The sequence below is a fragment of the Oncorhynchus kisutch genome, linkage group LG4 (genome assembly GCF_002021735.2).
Source record: "Oncorhynchus kisutch isolate 150728-3 linkage group LG4, Okis_V2, whole genome shotgun sequence".
Classification (NCBI taxonomy): domain Eukaryota; kingdom Metazoa; phylum Chordata; class Actinopteri; order Salmoniformes; family Salmonidae; genus Oncorhynchus; species Oncorhynchus kisutch.
Window position 1 is genome coordinate 31,413,220 of NC_034177.2, and position 23,025 is coordinate 31,436,244.

General features: G+C 42.5%; 1 protein-coding gene across 1 annotated transcript in view; it reads left to right on the forward strand.

Moving 5' to 3' along the window:
• The first annotated feature begins 1,497 nt into the window (after positions 1-1,497).
• sema4ba (sema domain, immunoglobulin domain (Ig), transmembrane domain (TM) and short cytoplasmic domain, (semaphorin) 4Ba) overlaps positions 1,498-23,025 on the forward strand; it is an 82,156-nt gene continuing 60,628 nt past the window's right edge. Inside the window, exon 1 of the mRNA XM_020480779.2 lies at positions 1,498-1,712. The gene's annotated coding sequence lies outside the window, so the exon portion shown is untranslated. The remainder of the gene's footprint in view (positions 1,713-23,025) is intronic.

Sequence of the window (23,025 nt, forward strand, 5' to 3'; positions counted from 1 at the left end):
TTTAAACATCCCAAGGAGCACTGTGCAAGCGATAATATTGAAATGGAAGGAGTATCAGACCACTGCAAATCTACCAAGACCTGGCCGTCCCTCTAAACTTTCAGCTCATACAAGGAGAAGACTGATCAGAGATGCAGCCAAGAGGCCCATGATCACTCTGGATGAACTGCAGAGATCTACAGCTGAGGTGGGAGACTCTGTCCATAGGACAACAATCACTCGTATATTGCACAAATCTGGCCTGTATGGAAGAGTGGCAAGAAGAAAGCCATTTCTTAAAGATATCCATAAAAAGTGTTGTTTAAAGTTTGCCACAAGCCACCTGGGAGACACACCAAACATGTGGAAGAAGGTGCTCTGGTCAGATGAAACCAAAATTGAACTTTTTGGCAACAATGCAAAACGTTATGTTTGGCGTAAAAGCAACACAGCTCATCACCCTGAACACACCATCCCCACTGTCAAACATGGTGGTGGCAGCATCATGGTTTGGGCCTGCTTTTCTTCAGCAGGGACAGGGAAGATGGTTCAAATTGATGGGAAGATGGATGGAGCCAAATACAGGACCAATCTGGAAGAAAACCTGATGGAGTCTGCAAAAGACCTGAGACTGGGACGGAGATTTGTCTTCCAACAAGACAATGATCCAAAACATAAAGCAACATCTACAATGGAATGGTTCAAAAATAAACATATCCAGGTGTTAGAATGGCCAAGTCAAAGTCCATACCTGAATCCAATCGAGAACCTGTGGAAAGAACTGAAAACTGCTGTTCACAAATGCTCTCCATCCAACCTCACTGAGCTCGAGCTGTTTTGCAAGGAGGAATGGGAAAAAATGTCAGTCTCTCGATGTGCAAAACTGATAGAGACATACCCCAAGCGACTTACAGCTGTAATCGCAGCAAAAGGTGGCGCTACAAAGTATTAACTTAAGGGGGCTGAATAATTTTGCACGCCCAATTCTTCAGTTTTTGATTTGTTAAAAAAGTTTGAAATATCCAATAAATGTCGTTCCACTTCATGATTGTGTCCCACTTGTTGTTGATTCTTCACAAAAAAATACAGTTTTATATCTTTATGTTTGAAGCCTGAAATGTGGCAAAAGGTCGCAAAGTTCAAGGGGGGGCGAATACTTTCGCAAGGCACTGTAGCCTAGTCAAATTAGAGTGACATACAGTAGATATGTACATGTATGTAGCAAGTCAAATGCAATGTGACTTTTTGATTGAATTAAACAGGCGTAGGTTTTTCCTTCTTCAAACCCCTACTAAATGGTTCCATTGTTTGGAGTGGTAATTCTAGTTAAGCCTGGTTCATGCATCAGATAGAGAGAGAACCATTCTGTGGATGTATCCTGTCCACCTCACTTTCTTCCCCCACCTCTGTGGAATCGGAATATAAGAGTCCCCTCCCTCCTCTCTCGCTCTCTCTCTCTGGCAGCAGTGTGTGAGGGGAGGGGCTATAGTGGAGAGTGGCCAGAGTTGAGGCAGGCTGTACTACAACAGTGTGTCAGACTGTTAGAGAGAGAGAAGACAGACAGACACGGAGTAGGAGCCCTTAACTACTGGTACTCGAACTGCTCTACGCTGGATAACATACTGGCTAATCTATTACTCAATTCCTGAAGGACTTCTATCTCTGATTCACCTTAAAGGAACCTTTGTTTAAATCTGAAGATCATTTTGGTACAGAGAAGTGCTAGAAAGAGTGTAAGTACAAGAGTTGTGTAACTACAAGCCACTACTATAGAGGCAGCCTTGTATTTATTAACGGCGCTGAGCCTAGCCTCAGTTAATCATTGATGTGTCTGCTGTGGTTTTGGTTACCTTTTGAAATGACGTCATTCTCTCTGTGCTGTCATTCTGCTCCGTCTCGCTGCATTATGGGCTTAGGGCTACTTTATGGCTCTCTCTGTCTGCATGGTGTTAGTTGTTGCTGCTCTCCCTCTCTCTGTGCACATTGCCAGAGTGGGTGTAGGCTGACATGAGACAGCCTCTCCCCAGTAAGTTTTTATCACAAGGTGATAGCAGGGTAGAGGGTTTTTTAAAGGGCTGCCTTTTTCTACATAGTGGCAGGCTATATGTTTGGGTGTGTTTAAATCCTCCTGCAAAAAAAGAGATGTTGGCAGTTGACTCAGTATTTTTCTCTCTGTATTTACACAGCTATTTACCTGGGTGTGTTCACATTTAAAGGGTTGTTGGCCTGTGCGTGAGGGACCATAGTAAAGCAGTGTTTTTTTCTAGTGGAGATGATGGCTCAGTCTCTCCAGCTCTTTAAACTAGACAACCACTGTGGCAAAGAGAGTGTGTGACAGGGAATGGGGCCTCTCTACAGATAGGAGTCAGTGAATGTGGCAGCCAGTGCACTCATCCTCTCTCAGCACAGGAACTTTCCTTGAACTCTGTGGCCTGTGGTAAAGTTGGCTTTGTAAATGAGGAGAAAGAACAAACAAAAAAGCAACATTTGAGAGTGTGTTAGCGTGATTATGCCTTTTCTCCCATAGTGGTTTCAGGCTGTGCTGTGCAGCAGGACTGTTGTGGTGGTTTGAGTTGTGAGGCCAGTCAGGGGTTATGGGTCTGGCTGGGCATTTCAGGCCACAGCCTGCAGGTGTTACAGTGTGAAATTCAAACCTCTCACCCTCACTCTGAGGGTGCCAATGTGTTAGAGGTGCCTGCCAATGTGTTAGAGGTGTGTTCATTATTACATAAATGGAAACTGAATCCAGTCTATGAAGAAGTAAACAAGCCAACCTTTGTTACACTTTGTGCCTTTCTTTGGAGAGTCAGGGTTTCCAAGTACTTAGTGTACATAACTTAACCCAGGGGTTCCCACATTTTTTTGGGCTGCACCCCATTTTGATATATTAAAAAAAATCACCACCCCACCATGTGAAAAAAAGTGATGCAAGTGATGCACATCATTGATGATGTTCTTTTCCCCCCCCAGTCTGATTTAGTGCCTGGTCTTGTCCACTCTGTTCTAATGAGACCTGCACAGCTTGTGAGCTGGTAGAGGGAACCAGAAGACATGTATGTGTTCCTGAGAGTCTTTCAGTGATGGGGTCATAATATTTTTTAGCTTAAATGGTCCAAATGTTAGAGCCACATTTGTAGGGAAAAAAACCAAACCACTCTGTTTATTTGAGATGTTTACCACATCTAGCGGCTGCCAGAGGTTACTGACGTAACCCAAGTGTGATTGCATTTCATTTCTTTCAGAGTTTCCCTCATGACCCCATCTTCAAATCAGGCAACCCCACATTGGGTTTGTGACCCATAGTTTGGGAAACGGTGACTTAACCTATACAATAGTTGTGTGTACAGGTAGTTAATTCTGGGACATACTTTATGTTACTAGTGCACATTGGTCAGTGCCTACTTTTTTGTCAAAATATGGCGTCAACATCAACCTATTCGGGACTACATAGCCTAGATACTGTATCACTGAAGTGCAATAGGATAGCCATCCCAACCATGGATATGCTACAGGAGACAACACAAACAGCAAATGTAGAACTACAGCAGAGATATTCAGCTTTTTGCAACAAACAGTCAGAGGGGGTTCCTCTCCGAATGAGAAGACAGAACAATGGATATCTTCTTTAAACAAGGTGAATTATGTTACGTATGTTATGTTATGTTCATTTGGAAACGTGTTGATTTCCCCATCTGTGGCACATTCGCGAGGAGAAGAAAAGCCTGCCTCTACTGATGACCTTGTCCCTGTGTTTTCTTTTGGTCTGATCCATAAAAACAACAGCTGGCAACAGAATTCTGGGTACAGAATCCTTGACAATGAGCTGCCTGTATGACGCTGTCACAAAGAGTTTGGCTCTGTGGTAGAGAACGGTGCCTGTTACATCAATACCTCAAATACACACTCCAGCTACCCACTTCTAGTATCCCATTGGGAGATGTACATTTCATTGTGTGATATTCTATGTTCTGTTAATGGATGAGGTCCCTTGGATATGAACTGTAAATGGATGTTTCTATAGTGGTATTCTCAATGCCAATAGTACAGTGTAAATATCTATATTGTGCTTTGACTAATTTCACTATTCGAATAATATCATGAATTTTGGTCAGATGTTGTGATCGAATATGCATATATTCCAATATATCTTAATTGGGGGAGAGGCTGGCGCTCTATTGCTGCAGCTGTGAATGGACCAGTATGTGTGAGATAGGAGTGAGCAGATGGAGGGAGAGACAGACACTGTAGCCACTAGCCAAGGCAACACGGCTACAGCCAAGACTAGCTAACTTGTAGCAGACACAATGTTATTTATTGTCCCATATAACGGTGCCTGTCTTGACTGGAGCAGCCTAGAGAAGCTAGCTGGCTATAGCTAGCTAGGCTAACTGAGGCTACATGGTGCGCTTTCTCCCCAACCCATTATTTATTTTTACTAAATGAATGCACTAGGCCTTTATTACTCTTGTATGAGTGGAGAAAAATAGTTGTTCCCCCAGCCATGCCCAAACCCCATTCAGATAAAACAACATTCTACCTGTTGGTTGCTCGTTGTACCCTACTCCTTCTCATTTTGCTAAACTACATTGAAAAGTTTTGTGTTATTCAATTAATAATTTGAAATGTCATGGTATATCCTTTATGTAACAATGTCACATGGGTATTTTCATTTAATTTAGAAAAAGCCTTTTCAGTGTTAAAATAGGCCTATATGCATTTTTCTTTCACAGAAATGTATACTCACACAAATATTCGGATATTTGACTAATGTTAAAAGTGATAATATAATGCCTAAAGTAAACAACATTTCATGGCTGTTTTTAGCTACAGTGGAAGGATGTTCTTGATATGCTGTTCCAGCAGCTGAGGGGCACAAAGCAAAGAAAGAAAAATAGTGCTTCTGTGCACTGAAGCTTCACAATATGAGTGCAATGCACAACCTGTTACAGATTAGTGATCCGGCTCTGAGAAAAATAAAATAAGAAATTCATCACACTGTTGTATCTTTGCACAGCACAACCCACCCTGGCCCCGCTCTAGCACATGCTTCTAATCACATTCATCATATAATCCCAGGGGCCTTTTCTCAGCATTACACTGATTTCTCTTCTTTCTTTTTGGGGCTTAGTACCTGGGTGAGTGTTTGTTTACGTGTGTGCGCATGTGTACACACTTGCTTGTGTGTGTGTGAAGTGGATCACAAATTAGGTCATGCAATTCGTTCTAGTCGTAAAAATAAGGAATGTAAATAAACTTCAACCCTCACACAACCCATCCCCCTCTCAACAGCCATGTGCTTAGTTCAATAAGGAAGCAAATTAAGTAATGTGAGTGAGCTGAAACACTGTCCTTCGGAGGACCCATCCACCATTATGATGACTGATTGCCACTTAATGTTTGTGAAAGCCAGCTGGGACTGAGGTGCTATGATAAATGCAAGGGTCTTAATGTGAGAGAGCAGTTAGTTTTTGCTGTGGTGGATATATAGCGTGAGTGAGAGAGGTGTTGATAGCAGGGAGAAGACTAGAGGGGGATGGGTCATGGAGTGGCAGCCACTTGTAACCTGAAGGTTAAACATGGGCCTTCAGGGAGTCCTATTACTGTCTACTTACTCATGGGAACTCTGCAAACAGTCATTCTGGGAACACAGCTAGCAGTCTCCTGTGTTTTCCCAGTCCAGAGCAGTCACAGTGGCATGATGTGGGAAATGGCTGTGGACATGGATCCTAGCCAGAACCCTGTGTTTGCTCGGCTGTCTCAGAGAGCCTCAGATCTGCCTTTAATCCATATGAGACATGAACAGAAACACAGCACATGTACTACAAGGTGCCTCAGGCTTTCACATCACCCGACCAGTGACTTATTTTAACTGTAGACAAGCTGGCTTGTGCAACAGTTTTGGGAAGACATTTGGAAAATGTTCAGTGTTTCTCATGTGTCCATGTGAGAATTGCAAAATTGACTTCAGGGCGTGCTGTCCATCACCCTTGGGTTCACACCTGTTGTTCTTGCCTGTCCATGTTACACACATTATACCGTTCTATTTTAAACAGTGTTGAGCTAGGGAATGTGAGTGTCTTTTACTCTTACTTCCGGCGTCGACAGAGATGGCCGCCTCGAATCACGTTCCTAGGAAACTATGCAGTATTTTGTTTTTTTTATGTGTTATTTCTTACATTGGTACCCCAGGTAATCTTAGGTTTTATTACATACAGTCGGGAGGAACTACTGGATTTAAGAGCAACATCAACTTGCCATCATTACGACCAGGAATACGACTTTCCCGAACCGGATCCTCTGTTTTGTCCACCACCCAGGACAATGGATTGGATGCCAGCTGGCGAACCAAAACAACGACTTCGTAAAAGGGGCAGACGAAGCGGTCTTCTGGTCAGGCTCCGGAGATGGGCACATCGCGCACCGCTCCCGAGCATACTACTCTCCAATGTCCAGTCTCTTGACAACAAGGTTGATGAAATCCGAGCAAGGGTAGCATTCCAGAGAGACATAAGAGACTGTAACATTCTTTGCTTCATGGAAACATGGCTCACTCGAGACACGCTATCGGAGTCGGTACAGCCACCTGGTTTCTTCACGCATCGCGCAGACAGAAACACGCATCTTTCTGGCAAGAAGAGGGGGGGGGGGGGGGGGGGGATATGCCTTATGATTAACGAGACGTGGTGTGATCATAACAGCATACAGGAACTAAAGTCCTTCTGTTGACCTGACTTAGAATTCCTCACAATCAAATGTCGACCGCATTATCTACCAAGAGAATTCTCTTCGATTATAATCACAGCCGCATATATTCCCCCCCAAGCAGACACATCGAAGGCCCTGAACGAACTCTATTTGACTCTATGTAAACTGGAAACCACATATCCTGAGGCTGCATTCATTGTAGCTGGGGATTTTAATTATCAAGGCTAATCTGAAAACAAGACTCCCTAAATTCTATCAGCATATCGATTGTGCTACCAGGGCTGGTAAAACCCTAGATCATTGTTATTCTAACTTCCGCGACGCATATAAGGCTCTCCCCCACCCTCCTTTCAGAAAAGCTGACCACGACTCCATTTTGTTGCTCCCTGCCTATAGACAGAGACTAAAACAGGAAGCTCCCGCACTCAGGTCTGTTCAACGCTGGTCTGACCAATCTGATTCCACACTTCAAGATTGCTTTGATCACGTGGATTGGGATATGTTCCGCATTGCGTCAAACAACAACATTGACGAATACGCTGATTCGGTGAGCGAGTTTATTAGCAAGTGCATCGGTGATGTCGTACCCACAGCAACTATTAAAACATTCCCAAACCAGAAACCGTGGATTGAGGGCAGCATTCACGCAAAACTGAAAGCGCGAACCACTGCTTTTAATCAGGGCAAGGTGACCGAATACAAACAGTGTAGTTATTCCCTCTGCAAGGCAATCAAACAAGCTAAGCATCAGTATAGAGACAAAGTAGAGTCACAATTCAACGGCTCAGAACCAAGAGGTATGTGGCAGGGTCTACAGTCAATCACGGATTACAAAAAGAAAACTAGCCCCGTCGCGGACCAGGATGTCTTGCTCCCAGCTTTGAGGACAATACAGTGCCACTGACACGGCCCGCTACCAAAACCTGCGGACTCGCCTTCACTGCAGCCAACGTGAGTAAAACATTTAAACGTGTTAACCCTCGCAAGGCTGCAGGCCCAGACGGCATCCCCAGCCTCGTCCTCAGAGCATGCGCAGACCAGCTGGCTGGTGTGTTAATGGACATATTCAATCAATCCTTATCCGAGTCTGCTGTTCCCACATGCTTCAAGAGGGCCACCATTGTTCCTGTTCCCAAGAAAGCTAAGGTAACTGTGCTAAACGACTTCCGCCCCGTAGCACTCACTTCCGTCATCATGAAGTGCTTTGAGAGACTAGTCAAGGACCATATCACCTCCACCCTACCTGACACCCTAGACTCACTCCAAGTTGCTTACCACCCCAAAAGGTCCACAGACGTTGCAATTGCACACTGCCCCAACCCACCTGGACAAGAGGAATAACTATGTGAGAATGCTGTTCATCGACTACAGCTCAGCATTTAACATCATAGTACCCTCCAAACTCGTCATCAAGCTCGAGACCCTGGGTCTCGACCCCGCCCTGTGCGACTGGGTACTGGACTTCCTGACGGGCCGTCCCCAGGTGGTGAGGTTAGGTAACAGCATCTCCACCCCACTGATCCTCAACACTGGGGCCCCACAAGGGTGCGTTCTGAGCCCTCTCCTGTACTCCCTGTTCACCCACGACTGCGTGACCATGCACGCCTCCAACTCAATCATCAAGTTTGCAGACGACACTACAGTGGTAGGCTTGATTACCAACAACGACGAGACGGCCTACAGGGAGGAGGTGAGTGCCCTCGGAGTGTGGTGTCAGGAAAATAACCTCACACTCAATGTCAAAAAAACAAAGGAGATGATCGTAGACTTCAGGAAACAGGAGAGAGAGCACCCCCTCTATCCTCATTGACGGGACAGTAGTGGAGAGGGTAGTAAGTTTTAAGTTCCTCGGCTTACACATCACGGACAAACTGAATTGGTCCACCCACACAGACAGCGTGGTGAGGAAGGTGCATCAACGGGGGCAAACTACCTGCCCTCCAGGACACCTACACCACCAGATGTCACAGGAAGGCCATAAAGATCATCAAGGACAACAATCACCCGAGCCACTACCTGTTCACCCTGCTATCATCAAGAAGGCGAGGTCAGTACAGGTGCATCAAAGCAGGGACCGAGAGACTGAATCTCAAGGACATCAGACTGTTAAACAGCCACCACTAACATTAAGTGGCTGCCAACATACTGACTCAACTCCAGCCACTTTAATAATGGAAAAATGGATGTAAAAAATGTATCACTAGCCACTTTAAACAATGCCACTTAATATAACGTTTACATACCCTACATTACTCATCTCATATGTATATACTGTACACTATACCATCTACTGAATCTTGCCATCTTTATGTAATACATGTATCACTAGCCACTTTAAACAATGCCACTTTTATATGTTTGCATACCCTACATTACTCATCTCATATGTATATACTGTACTCGATACCATCTACTGCATCTTGCCTATGCCGTTCTGTACCATCACTCATTCATATATCTTCATGTACATGTTCTTCATCCCTTTACACGTGTGTGTGTATAAGGTAGTTGTTGTGAAATTGTTAGGTTAGATTACTCGTTGGTTATTACTGCATTGTCGGAACTAGAAGCACAAGCATTTCGCTACACTCACATTAACATCTGCTAACCATGTGTATGTGACAAATAAAATGTGATTTGATTTAATGCCCGACCTGGAGGGGAGCTAAGTGTGTGACCTGTGTACTCCAAACAAATGAAATCATGGTCGCATACACAGATTTGCAAATGTTATTGCAAGTGCAGCGAAATGCTTGTGTTTCTATCTCCAACAGTTCAGTAATACCTAGCAATTTATAAAAAATAAAAAAAAATACACACATAATCCAGAAAATGTCAATGTAAATATAGAAATTCAGAAATATCAGAACTAGCAATGTCAGAGACTGGAATATAAATATATAAACACATAATGTATATAAATATATACATACACCGAGTGTACCAAACATAATGAACACCTGCTCTTTCCATGACACAGACTGACCAGGTGAATCCAGGTGAAAGCTATGAACCGTTATTGAGGTCACTTGTTAAATCCACTTCAATCAGTGTAGATGAAAGGGAGGAGACAAGAATGATTTTTAAGCCTTGACAATTGAGATTTGGATTGTGTATGTGTGCCATTCAGAAGGTGAATAAGCAAGACAAAATATTTAAGTGCATTTGAACGGGGTATGGCAGTAGGTGCTAGTCACATCGGATTGAGTGTGTCAAGAACTGCAAAGCTGTTGGGTTTTTCATGATCAACAGTTTCCTGTGTGTATCAAGAATGGTCCACCACTCTAAGGACATCAGCCAACTTAACAGAACTGTGAGAAGCATTGGAGTCAACATGGTCCATCATCCCTGTGGAAAGATTTCGACACCTTCTAAATTCCATGCCCGGTAAATTGAGGCTGTTCTGAAGGCAAAAGGGGGTGCAACTCAATATTAGGAAGGTGTTCCTAATGTTTTGTGCATTTAGTGTATAATGGTGTGTAAAGACAGAATGGTCAGGATATAAATAGAAAAGGTGTGGACAGCAGTAGTTACAGTTGAAATCGAAAGTTTACATACACTTGGATTGGATTCATTAAATCTTGTTTTTCAACCACTCCACAAATTTCTTGTTAACAAACTATAGTTTTGGCAAGTCGGTTAGGACATCTACTTTGTGCATGACACAAGTAATTTTTCCAACAATTGTTTACAGACAGATTATTTACTTATAATTCACTGTATCACAATTCCAGTGGGTCAGAAGTTTACATACACTAAGTTGACTGTGCCTTTAAACAGCTTGGAAAATTCCAGAAAATGGTGTCATGGCTTTAGAAGCTTCTGATAGGCTAATTGACATAATTTGAGACAATTGGAGGTGTACCTGTGGATGTATTTCAAGGCCTACCTTCACACCCAATGCCTCTTTGCTTGACATCATGGGAAAATCAAAAGAAATCAGCCAAGACACCAGAAAAAAAAGTAGACTTCCACAAGTCTGGTTCATCATTGGGAGCAATTTCTAAATATCTGAAAGTACCACGTTCATCTGTACAAACAATAGTACGCAAGTATAAACACCATGGGACCACCCAGCCATCCTACCACTCTGGAAGCAGACGCGTTCTTTCTCCTAGAGATGAATGTACTGTGGTGTGAAAAGTGCAGATCAATCCCAGAACAACAGCAAAAGACCTTGTGGAGATGCTGGAGGAAACAGGTACAAAGTATCTATATCCACAGTAAAACGAGTCTTATTTCGACATAACCTGAAAGGCCGCTCAGCAAGGAAGAAGCCACTGCTCCAAAACCGTCATAAAAAAGCCAGACTACGGTTTGCAACTGCACATGGGGACAAAGATCGTACTTTTTGGAGAAATGTTCTCTGGTCTGATGAAACAAAAATATAACTGTTTGGCGATAATGACCATTGTTATGTTTGGAGGAAAAAAGGGGGAGGCTTGCAAGCCGAAGAACACCCAACCATGAAGCACGGGAGTGGCAGCATCATGTTGTGGGGGTGCTTTGCTGCAGGAGGGACTGGTGCACTTCACAAAATAGATGGCATTGTGAGGAGGAAAATTCTATGGATATATTGAAGCAACATCTCAAGACATCAGTCAGGAAGTTAAAGCTTGGTTGCAAATGGGTCTTCCAAATGGACAATGACACCAAGCATACTTCCAAAGTTGTGACAAAATGGCTTAAGGACAACAAAGTCAAGGTATTACTAATTGAGTGTATGTAAACTTCTGTCCCACTGGGAATGTGATGAAATAAATAAAAGCTGAAATAAATCATTCCCTCTACCATTATTCTGACATTTCACATTCTTAAAATAAAGTGGTGATCCTAACTGATCTAAGATAGGGAATTTTCACTCGGATTAAATGTCAGGAATTGTGAAACACTGAGTTTAACTGTATTTTGCTAAGGTGTATGTACACTTCTGACTTCAACTGTATATATGATGAGCCATGACTGGAATACAGTATATATATATATATAACGTGGGTAAAACAGTATATAAACATTATTAAAGTGACCAGAAATACAGTATGTGTGTGTGTGTATATATATATATATATATATCTATCAAGTGGGTAAAACAGTATGTAAACATTATTAAAGTGACCAGTGTTCAATTACTATGTACATAGGGCAGCAGTCTCTAAGGTTCAGGGCAGGGTACTGGGTGGAGGCTGGCTAGTGATGACTGTTTAAAAGTAGAAGTTAGAAGTTGTTTTTCAGTCTCGCGGTCCCAGCTTTGATGTACCTGTACTGTCTCCGCCTTCTAGATGGTGGGGGGGTGAACAGGCCATGGCTCGCATGTATGAGGTCCTTGATGATCTGTTTGGCCTTCCTGTGACACTGTAGATGTCCTGTAGGGTAGGCAGTGTGCCCCCGGTGATGCTGCAATTACCGTACCAGATTGACATGATGTGTACACCGAGGAACTTGAAGCTTTTGAACCTCTCCACTGTGGCCCTGTTGATGTTGATGGAGGCGTGCTATCTCTGTTGTTTTCTGTTGTCCATGATCATCTCCTTAGTTTTTTTGACGTTGAGTGAGAGGTTATTTTCCTGGCATCACTCCACCAGGGTTTTATCATTGTTGGTAATCAGGCCTACCACTGTTGTGTCATTAGAAAATGTGATTTTTTTTTCCTGGAGAGTTCTTTCTTCCTGTCCGTTCAATGGATGGAGAACCCCGCTGGATGAATGGACAGGGATAATATATTCGTAGAGAGCCATGATTCCGTAAAACAGAGTATGTTACAGTCCCTGGTGTCTCTCTGGAAGGAGATCCTCATCCTGAGCTTGTCTCCTTTATTATCCTGGGACTGAACATAGAAAGTAATATACTCTGAAGCGGTGGATGGTATACACACCACCTGACTTTGACTAAAACAGAGTATGTTACAGTCCCTGGTGTCTCTCTGGAAGGAGATCCTCATCCTGAGCTTGTCTCCTTTATTATCCTGGGACTGAACATAGAAAGTAATATACTCTGAAGCGGTGGATGGTATACACACCGCCTGACTTTGACTAGGGTCCCACTCCTTCTACTTCTTCTCCGGCGTCAACGTTTTGGTGCAGCCCCCAGGTTGAATAGAGCTCGGGAAGTTCAAACAAAGGATCCAGGCCAGGGAAGTCAATTTTTTTGCTCAAAAATCTGGTGAGTGACTGGCGATCTAAGATCCAAATGTTATTTCCGGCTGTAGGTAATAATTCAAAAACCTTATGAGCAAATAATTTAAGAAATAACAAAGTAAAACTACAGCAAAGTTGTCTAGGAGCTGGAAACAGGGCGACGTGTCATTCGCTGCCATGTTGATCTAAACGTGTCTATATGAGGTGTTTCTCACTGATGGTGTTGATGTGCTCCTCTTTGACACCAGTGTGGAGCTGCTGTGTGTGATGAATGGAATCAGCCTTGTACAATGGCAGCCTCCCCCTCTCCTTCCCCTCTGCAGTGATTCAATATCTCCCAGCATTCCAGGTTGTGTCCTTTACTCCAATAATGGTGCTACTGACCCTCCCAGACTCCCAACTTCAGACCACTGATCATAGAAGGCTTTTAATTGCTTTTCTACTGCTTTTCACAGGGATTTGTTGTGATATTTGCATGGCAGTATGCCAGGATTTTACCAAATTTGTAGCCAAATTGTGCTGAGGTGGGATGTTTGTTGATGTGTGGCTTGATTGAACCATATTATGCAGTAAATGTGCAATGATTGGTTGAAATTGGGAGCCCTCTTTTTGTAGTATGGTGATGGTTCAGTTTTATGCAATAACATTGAGATGATTTTACTGTTTTATGCAGAAATAGTGTAGTGATTGGTCAAATTTGCAAGCGCTCCCATAATATGCTAGGCATTGTTGATTTTGCATGAAGAAAATTAATCACAGAATCGCAGAGTGGCAAAAAAACAAGTCATAGGCCTTGTTTTTTTGGGATCATATATTCTTTGTCAATTATCCAATCATGTGAAGGCTAACTGAACATTTAGCCTAGGCCTAGCTGAGAAGTCACGGGCTCATTAAACTGTAGTTAGGTGATTCTGTCCTCCTCTAAACTTGGAAGTGTTGGTCACATTATCCAGTCAGGAATCTCTGCTGATAGTTAGGAGTGGGAGACATTCACAGAGGAGAACCAGGAGGAGAGATGCTGGTATTTGGCCATTTCATGTATAGCTGGAATCCACAAACAAAGGAGTGAGTGAAGGGAGTACTGTATGTTGGTTTTATCACCCTAGTTCACTGTTTCCCAACTCCAGTCCTCAAGTGCCCCCAACAGCACACATTTTTGTTGTAGCCCCCGACAAACTCACCTGATTCAACTCATTGAGGTCTTGATGATTCGTTGACAAGTTGAATTAGGTGTGCTTGTCCGGGGCTTCCAGTTGATTGTAGACAGTGGAAGTCAAAAAGCTTCTTATTAGGGATGTAACGATTCACCCAGTTCAAATGTTAACTTTCAAAGGACAGTGTTTGTGCAAAATGTTTCTGAAAATAGGTTAAGCTCAAATGCTGATTGTTGTGTCATTTGAAACTGTCCGTTCTAAGTAAGCGTTCTAAATAAGCGTTCTAATCACACCGGTTTGATCGTACGCTACACTGTAGAATGATCATACTCATGTGTTGGTACTTGTGAAAAGGTTCGTTCTAAATAAGCGTTCTAATCACACCGGTTTGATCGTACGCTACACTGTAGAATGATCATACTCATGTGTTGGTACTTGTGAAAAGGTTCGTTCTAAGTAAGCTTCTAAATAAGCGTTCTAATCACACCGGTTTGATCGTACTCTACACTGTAGAATGATCATACTCATGTGTTGGTACTTGTGAAAAGGTTTGTTCTAAGTAAGCGTTCTAAATAAGCGTTCTAATCACACCGGTTTGATCGTACGCTACACTGTACTTGGTACTTGTGAAAAGGTTAATATTTTCTGTTTTTTGGCCAGTCTGAGATATGGCTTTTTCCTTTGCTTGCAACTGCCTAGAAGGCCAGCATTCCGGGGTCACCTCGTCACTGATGACGTTGAGACTGGTGTTTTGCGGGTACTATTGAATGAAGCTGCCAGTAGACAGCATTGTAGGAGATCTTCAGTTTCTTGGCAATTTCTCGAATGGAATAGCCTTCATTTGTAAGAACAAGTTTTGAACGGTAGTGTACATTTTAAAACGTCAAAAAATAGGTTACATATCAGTACATACACACAATATCTAGGTCTAACACATAATAAAGTGCAAATGACAATACAAGATATATAAAATGGCTTTGTCTTTTCACAGTACCCTTTGTGCAGTAAGGTGTTCTTTAATCTGTTTTTATTAAGCAAGACTCTTAGTTAAACCTAATTGCTCCTGTATGCTACATTTCTTATGTATTTAACTAGAAAGAGACTGTCAACTAATACAGCAAAGAACAGCTGATTTTATGATTGAGTTCATGTTTTTAAGTTCTTACTCAGCACTGTCAACATTTTGTATTCAACACTTTTATAACCATAAAATGTGTGTTCTTCCTATTTCAACTCAGCGTAACAACAAGCACAGAAGCAGTAATGAATGAATATCAATAGGCTTTGTTGTTATTATTAGCGGCTTGGGTCTTTTTTAACATGGAGGAATATTTCACTTTTTCTGTTAATAGGAGTAACAGCATGAATGAGTGCATGAGGCCGAAATAATGCGGTGCGACTCGAGTTTCACCATCAGATGGAAGACGGTGTCACATTTTGGTTAGTGTCAGTGGAGGAGAGGAGGGAGAGAGGAGGGATGTTGAGAGGCGGACCCTCAGTCTGCTCTCTCCCTCCACTGAGACTAACCATCAGATGCAGGCAGCATCAGCCCAGTAAAATACAAATAAAAAGCTAATTATTAACATTTTTGCTCACTCAGCTGTGCCTCACAAGTAACACAACAATGGATATATTACCGGTGTGATCATATAGCCTACCTCAAATTTTGAAATACAATAACATTTTCCCTGTTAACTCAATCAACGTTTTCCTTTATAAATCAAATCAAATTTTATTTGTCACATACACATGGTTAGCAGATGTTAATGCGAGTGTAGCGAAATGCTTGTGCTTCTAGTTCCGACAATGCAGTAATAACCAACGAGTAATCTAGCTAACAATTCCAAAACTACTACCTTATTCACACAAGTGTAAAGGGATAAAGAATATGTACATAAAGATATATGAATGAGTGATGGTACAGAGCGGCATAGGCAAGATACAGTAGATGGTATCGAGTACAGTATATACATATGAGATGAGTATGTAAACAAAGTGGCATAGTTTAAAGTGGCTAGTGATACATGTATTACATAAAGATGCAGTAGATGATATAGAGTACAGTATATACGTATACATATGAGATAAATAATGTAGGGTATGTAAACATTATATTAAGTAGCATTGTTTTAAAGTGGCTAGTGATATATTTTACATCAATTCCCATCAATTTCCATTATTAAAGTGGCTGGAGTTGAGTCAGTGTGTTGGCAGCAGCCACTCAATGTTAGTGGTGGCTGTTTAACAGTCTGATGGCCTTGAGATAGAAGCTGTTTTTCAGTCTCTCGGTCCCAGCTTTGATGCACCTGTACTGACCTCGCCTTCTGGATGATAGCGGGGTGAACAGGTAGTGGCTCGGGTGGTTGTTGTCCTTGATGATCTTTATGGCATTCCTGTGACATCGGGTGGTGTAGGTGTCCTGGAGGGCAGGTAGTTTGCCCCCGGTGATGCGTTGTGCAGACCTCACTACCCTCTGGAGAGCCTTACGGTTGTGGGCGGAGCAGTTGCCGTACCAGGCGGTGATACAGCCCGACAGGATACTCTCGATTGTGCATCTGTAGAAGTTTGTGAGTGCTTTTGGTGACAAGCCGAATTTCTTCAGCCTCCTGAGGTTGAAGAGGCGCTGCTGCGCCTTCTTCACGATGCTGTCTGTGTGGGTGGACCAATTCAGTTTGTCTGTGATGTGTACGCCGAGGAACTTAAAACTTACTACCCTCTCCACTACTGTTCCATCGATGTGGATAGGGGGGTGTTCCCTCTGCTGTTTCCTGAAGTCCACAATCATCTCCTTAGTTTTGTTGACGTTGAGTGTGAGGTTATTTTCCTGACACCACACTCCGAGGGCCCTCACCTCCTCCCTGTAGGCCATCTCATCGTTGTTGGTAATCAAGCCTGTGTGGCTATTGTGATTGAATCAACACAATATTAGCCACTTTCAATGAAACATACCCAAAACTAATTACACAAGACATTTTGTTGTAGGCAGAATGCATCGGAGTAGGATTCTATTGCATTGACACACACGACTCAGCCCTTACTCTACACAGATCTGTGTTGCATAAACAAGCAGAGCTGCAGTAAGCCTATATGCAAATAGACCATTGCCTACAAGAGCAAAAAAGACATATACATTTCTAGACATCTTTGAAAAGCGAGTAAGGTAAAGAGCTTTTTGTGTCTTAAATGGGCAGGCTTGAGACAGGCTTGAATATGCTAAGTAGCCAATAGGCAGAGGGTAGCATAATTTGTCTGATTCTCTCTAACAATGGCATTTCATTTTGTGAAGTGGTTGCTGTAAATCAAACAAAACAAAACAACATTTTCAGTCACCGTGTCTGAAGGATGGACCAACAGGTTCATGTCAAGCCCTACATTGAACACCACACATTAGCTGCTACTGTAGGCTGAATGGTAGAAAAACTATTTCTGTGTTAAAATGTTATGTTTGGGATTTTCTCCATTGCTTTTGGTGGTAGACCACTCTGGTAGGCCTAGATTATGATCAAATAGCCACAGTAGCCTGCTTGGCCACTGTTAAGCTGTAACTTGGGTACAGCCTCAGTGTTCACAGTAAACGCACACTGGAAGTTGCACAGAATTTCAAGTTTGCTCTGAAATTTGCTCAGTGCCGAAAAGTTTTTGAGGGAACATTGGTTTTGATCAATGACATCAAAAGCTGCACTGAAGTCGAACAGAACAGCTCCCACAACCTTCTTACTATCAATTTCTTTCAGCCAATCATCAGTCATTTGTGTCAGGGCCGAGCATGTTGAGAGCCCTTCCCTTTAAGCATGCTGAAAGTAAGTTGTTCATTTGTTTTCTGTAAAAATAACTTTGTATTTTATCAAACACAATTGTTTCTAAAAGTTTGCTAAGCACTTGTAACAGGTTGGTTGGTCGGCTGTTTGAACCATTATAGGGTGCTCTGCTATTCTTTGGCAGCGGAATGACCTTTGCCTCCCTCCATGTCTAAGGGCACACAAAGTCTTCTAGGCTTTAATTGAAGATGTTGCAAACAAGAGCCACAATGTATTCCGGCAGGGTAGCCTAGTGGTTAGAGCGTTGGACTAGTAACCGGAAGGTTGTGAGTTCAAACCCCCGAGCTGACAAGGTACAAAATCTGTCGTTCTGCCCCTGAACAGGCAGTTAACCCCACTGTTCCCAGGCCGTCATTGAAAATAAGAATGTGTTCTTAACTGACTTGCCTGGTTAAATAAAGGTTAAATAAAATAAAAAAAATAAAAAATTCCGCTACCAACCTCAGCAATTCCGCTACCAAACTCAGCAATTCCACTACCAACCTCAGCAATTCCACTACCAACCTCAGCAATTCCACTACCAACCTCAGCAATTCCACTACCAACCTCAGCAATTCCACTACTAACCTCAGCAATTCCACTACCAACCTCAGGTTGTCAGTACCAGGTGGTTTGTCCTTATAGATAGCAAAAATAAATCACCTCTTCCACACCCACTTTGTGGAACTCCAAATAACAGTGCATGTCTTTAATTATTTGGTCCAGTATGCATGAATATGAAGACTCAGCATTTGATGTTTGCATGTCATGCCTAAGTTTCTAATCTTGTCAACAAAATAAGTTATATCAAAGGGTTTTGTTATGAACAAGCCATCTGCCTCAATGAAGGATGGAATCTAGAATTTAATTTAAAGTACTCCAGAGCTTTTTACTATTATTCTTTATATCATTTCTATTTGTTCCATAGTATATTTTCTTCTTCTTTTTGTTTAGTTTAGTTAGGTGATTTTTCAATTTACTGTATGTTTGCCAGTCTGCTGTGTTGTCAGACTTATTTGCTATTCCCTTTGCCTCATCCTTCTCAGCCATACCGTTTTTCAATGTATCATCTATCTGTGGGGATTTGTCAGTTCTAACACTCAGTTCCTTGATGGGTGCATGCCTACCAGTAACTGGAGAAGCACTTTTATAACTTCTTCAAGTGCAGCGTCAGAATGTTCCTCATTACAGACCAACAAATCATTTTCACATCTTCAACATAGGAATCTTGGCAAAACCTCTTGTATGATCATTTATACACATTTTTAGGTCCAGTCTTTCATAACTTCCAAAAGATCTAAACCATTTGATTATGAGAAGGGTGGAATCCAAAGTTGTGCTATATATTCAGTGGGTACAAATGAATTAGTGGGTGACGGCGATTTCAGATCAAAAGTGTGTACACCATAGACATATACATCATTTACACACACACACACACACACACACACACACACACACACACACACACACACACACACACACACACACACACACACTTTTAATATATCATGTAAAATGAATGTGTTTATGCAACAAATGTTAGTGCATCACATCGATTCGTTATTCTAATGAAACTGAATCGCACCGATTCATTTCAAACTAAAACGTATCATTCCTATATCGGAGCCCATTAATCAAGATACATATCAAATCGTACTTCTTACGGTAACACTGTTACCCAGGGCAGGTAGGCAAGACAGTGCAGGTGTTTGAAGTAAGAGCCACAGTAGGCAGAGTGCAGTCTGAATAATTAATGGCATAGGATCGAATATGTGATGTATAAACACCCAGGGCAGGGCATCCGTTGGCCTTTTAAAGGAAGCTAACATCTTATCCCGGTGCTTTCTTGTTCTGTGAGTGACAGCAGGGTTCAGATCCCTGCACCTGTCCACAACACTGTCTGCCTGGCTAGTCTGGTCTGGGCTGCCTGGGAGGGAGACGGTTGCAGATCTGCTGCTTCTGCCTGGGGTCCAGCAGAGCTTTTAGACATCTGGGGGAATGGAACTGCTTAGCATGCAGGTAGCAGCTCACAGGAAGCAACTAACGCTTTTGATGCTTTGATGCTCATTTTCACCACTGCTGCCAGCGTGGTTGGTGGGACAGTGGAAAAGAGGAGAGGGCCGCTGGTCTAATTGGTTCAGATTACACAGATATCCTCATGCTGTCCCTCTACACAGCCATACTTTAGTCTGTAAAAGACTGCTCCTCATGTTCCTGAATTAATAACGTAGGGATGTGACCTTCTTGTGCTTTATTTGAAGGATGCTGTATTACTTATTGTGATGAGGTTGCCCGAAAGAAAGAGCTATGGCATGTATTTGCTTTTTTACTGAACAACAAAGCAGTAGAGCCTAGTTTCTCAAGTTACAGTTTACCCTGAAGTTATAGGGTATTTTGGGAGATTGCCTTGTATGGCTCCTGAGGGATACTGTATGCTCATTGTCTGAGTTGTGTCTTCTTGAAATTACTGTTTGTCTTCCTGTGCCCTCTAATCAGTTGACTCTGGATGCAGGTAGAATATAAAACCTTTGGTTTTTTCAGACCCAGGTCTTAAGGTTAAGCAAAACTCTTTTAAAACTGATAGTCATCTACAGTACCTACTTGGATTTAGTCTGCCTGATCGATTAACCTACAACATTTCTCAGATAAGAAAATAGGTTATCATTGTTCCAGTTCTGCACATCATCTTTCTTCTCTTTGTATATTGTAAAAAGCAGCATCTGTCTTGCTCTGCTCATGTCTGGAAAAAGAGGATGCAATCTCTTCCAAGGGCCTGACATGTGGTTTGACGTGCCTTGACCTCTGTTGTGAAAGTAGATGAAGTTGTCTGAGGAAATGCTATTTGTATCACGCCCTGACCTTGGAGATCCTTTTTATGTCTCTATTTGGTTTGGTCAGGGCGTGAGTTGGGGTAGGCATTTCTATGTGTTGTGTTTCTATGATTTTTTATCTCTATGTTTTGGCCGGGTATGGTTCTCAATCAGGGACAGCTGTCTATCGTTCTCACTGATTGGGAACCATACTTAGGTGCCTTTTTTCCCACCTGTCTTGTTAACTTTGTTTGATGGCACATAGCCTTAAGCTTCACGGTTTGTTTTGTATTGTTTATTGCTTTGTCGGCGACATTTCAATTAAAGGAGAAAATTTACGTACACCACGCTGCACCTTGGTCCAGTTCCTTCAACAGCTGTGACAATGTGGGCTTGGCTCTAACATGGTATTGAAGAGGCTCAACTTTCCTGTCACAGATCATTTCACTGCCATCTCTCCATGACATCAGCTCCCACCTCCATGCCTGCAGCCGCAGGGCCCTGCAAAGAGCTGAGCTGTGTGGACGTGTTAGGACTCACACACATCCACTGCACTCTATGACTGGGCCCTTCACTGCAAACAAAGGCCACAGGAACGTCAAGGGTCCTTTTGAGGTTCACTCCACTCTGTACTACATTAACCAACATTCCTCTGCAGAGGCAGTGAAAGCAAGCTGAAAGCTAACTCCCACTAGCAGAAATGTGATATAAAGGTTATGCATTTTAATGCAGGTTATACATGTATTTTTGCCTGGTGTTAATGAAAAGGAGAAACTTAATTTCTACCCTCTTTCTCAGACATTACGTTTCAAATTAAGCCATTTGCACTCTAATACTGCATAGTGCTTGTTGACCAGACCATGTGACATAAGATGTGGGCCTGTATGTACCTGCAACCAGCTTCACTATACTGTGTCATCTGATAGGCTGCTAATCGTGTTATTATGCTTGTCTGGTTAAGTAGAGCAGTCAGTCAGTCAGCCTCATAACCATACAGCACAGGGATCATAGGGACCCTGCAGAACTTTACTTAGAAATATGAACAAAAAAAGAGGAGAAAGGCTTGATAGAACAATCCCTCCAATGTGAGATTATCTTCAATTAGACCTAAAATTATACGTTTTACTATTAAACAAGAACTAGGAGCTGTGTTGCGCTTTAGTGTTCCATGGCTATCAGCTATGGCTGTCACATTGAGTGACAAGACCAAGTCTTCTCCAGATTGGCAACCAGCCCCCCCCCCCCCCCCTTTGGGGTCAAAGCCAGTTGTCTAGGCTGCTGGGTGGAATGTACCCTATATATCTGTAGTGTAAAGGATTGATGATATGTCTAGGATGACTGGCATACCAATACTCTTTAGGAATGAGTAGCATGCTATTGATCACTCCACTATGAGGTCACTGCATGTGGTGGGCCAATAGCCCACACACAGACTATGCTAAAAACAAAAAGCTCTATCTGCTAGATAAAGACAACCAGGGGGCTTGGGCTGGTACTTGGTATCATCCCCACACATTTCACGGCTGAGTAAGAAGCAGAGGAACTGGAGGAACTACAGGCATCAGTCAGAGTGTCTGCTGCTGTTGCCCCAGGATTAGTAGCACCTCATTTGCATATCCCTGTAAACCGGATTTTGTGAACCTGATTGGCAAAATAATATCAGTCTTGCAATCTTTGCACTGTGTTCAGGGTTTAGAATTCAACCTCAGAATGTTTAGAGAGCCTTTTCTCCTATCTGCAGCCTATAGAGAAGTGTCTTATCATACAGAGCACAGCCTGACTACAAAGGCAGAGCAGAGCAGTCTGCATATTACGGGAACTTCTGCATTCAGTTTGAGCTGGGAGACCTGATATTTGGTATTAGCATTGTAATTATCATTATTTCTGCATTATGAAAATGAAAACACGGATGCTCAGATGAAGGTTTACTCCAGTACACACCCTGCAATGAAATATCAATTTACAATCTTCACACGGCAAATAAGAGCAGCTTGCACACAAACTGGTGCATGGAAGAGTGGGTGACCAAGCATCTGGGATGAGCATCATGATAACAGTCAAATAGTGTGCCGATATTAGGAACATCAAAGAAGGAACACGTTAATGTCACCCCCCAGTTGACTGTTGTGGCTGTTGTATCTTTCTTTCTCTGTTTTCTGGTACTCTACTGTGGGCAGTTATATGACTACTTTGTATGCATAATCTCTTCTTACACCTCTCAGACATGTAGGCTAAATAATCAATGTTATCCTCTAGGTCATATTGTGTGTAGTGCATATTGAGTTGTAGTCAGTTTCTTCCTCTGCTCTTAACACAGTAAGCTATGTGTAAACGTGTGCAGGGTTTTAATGGGTTACAAGTCCGGACATTTCAAAATGTTGATTTTGTGGCCAAACAATCATCTATTTGTGGATTTTGATGTTTGCTTGGGGTTATTGTCCTG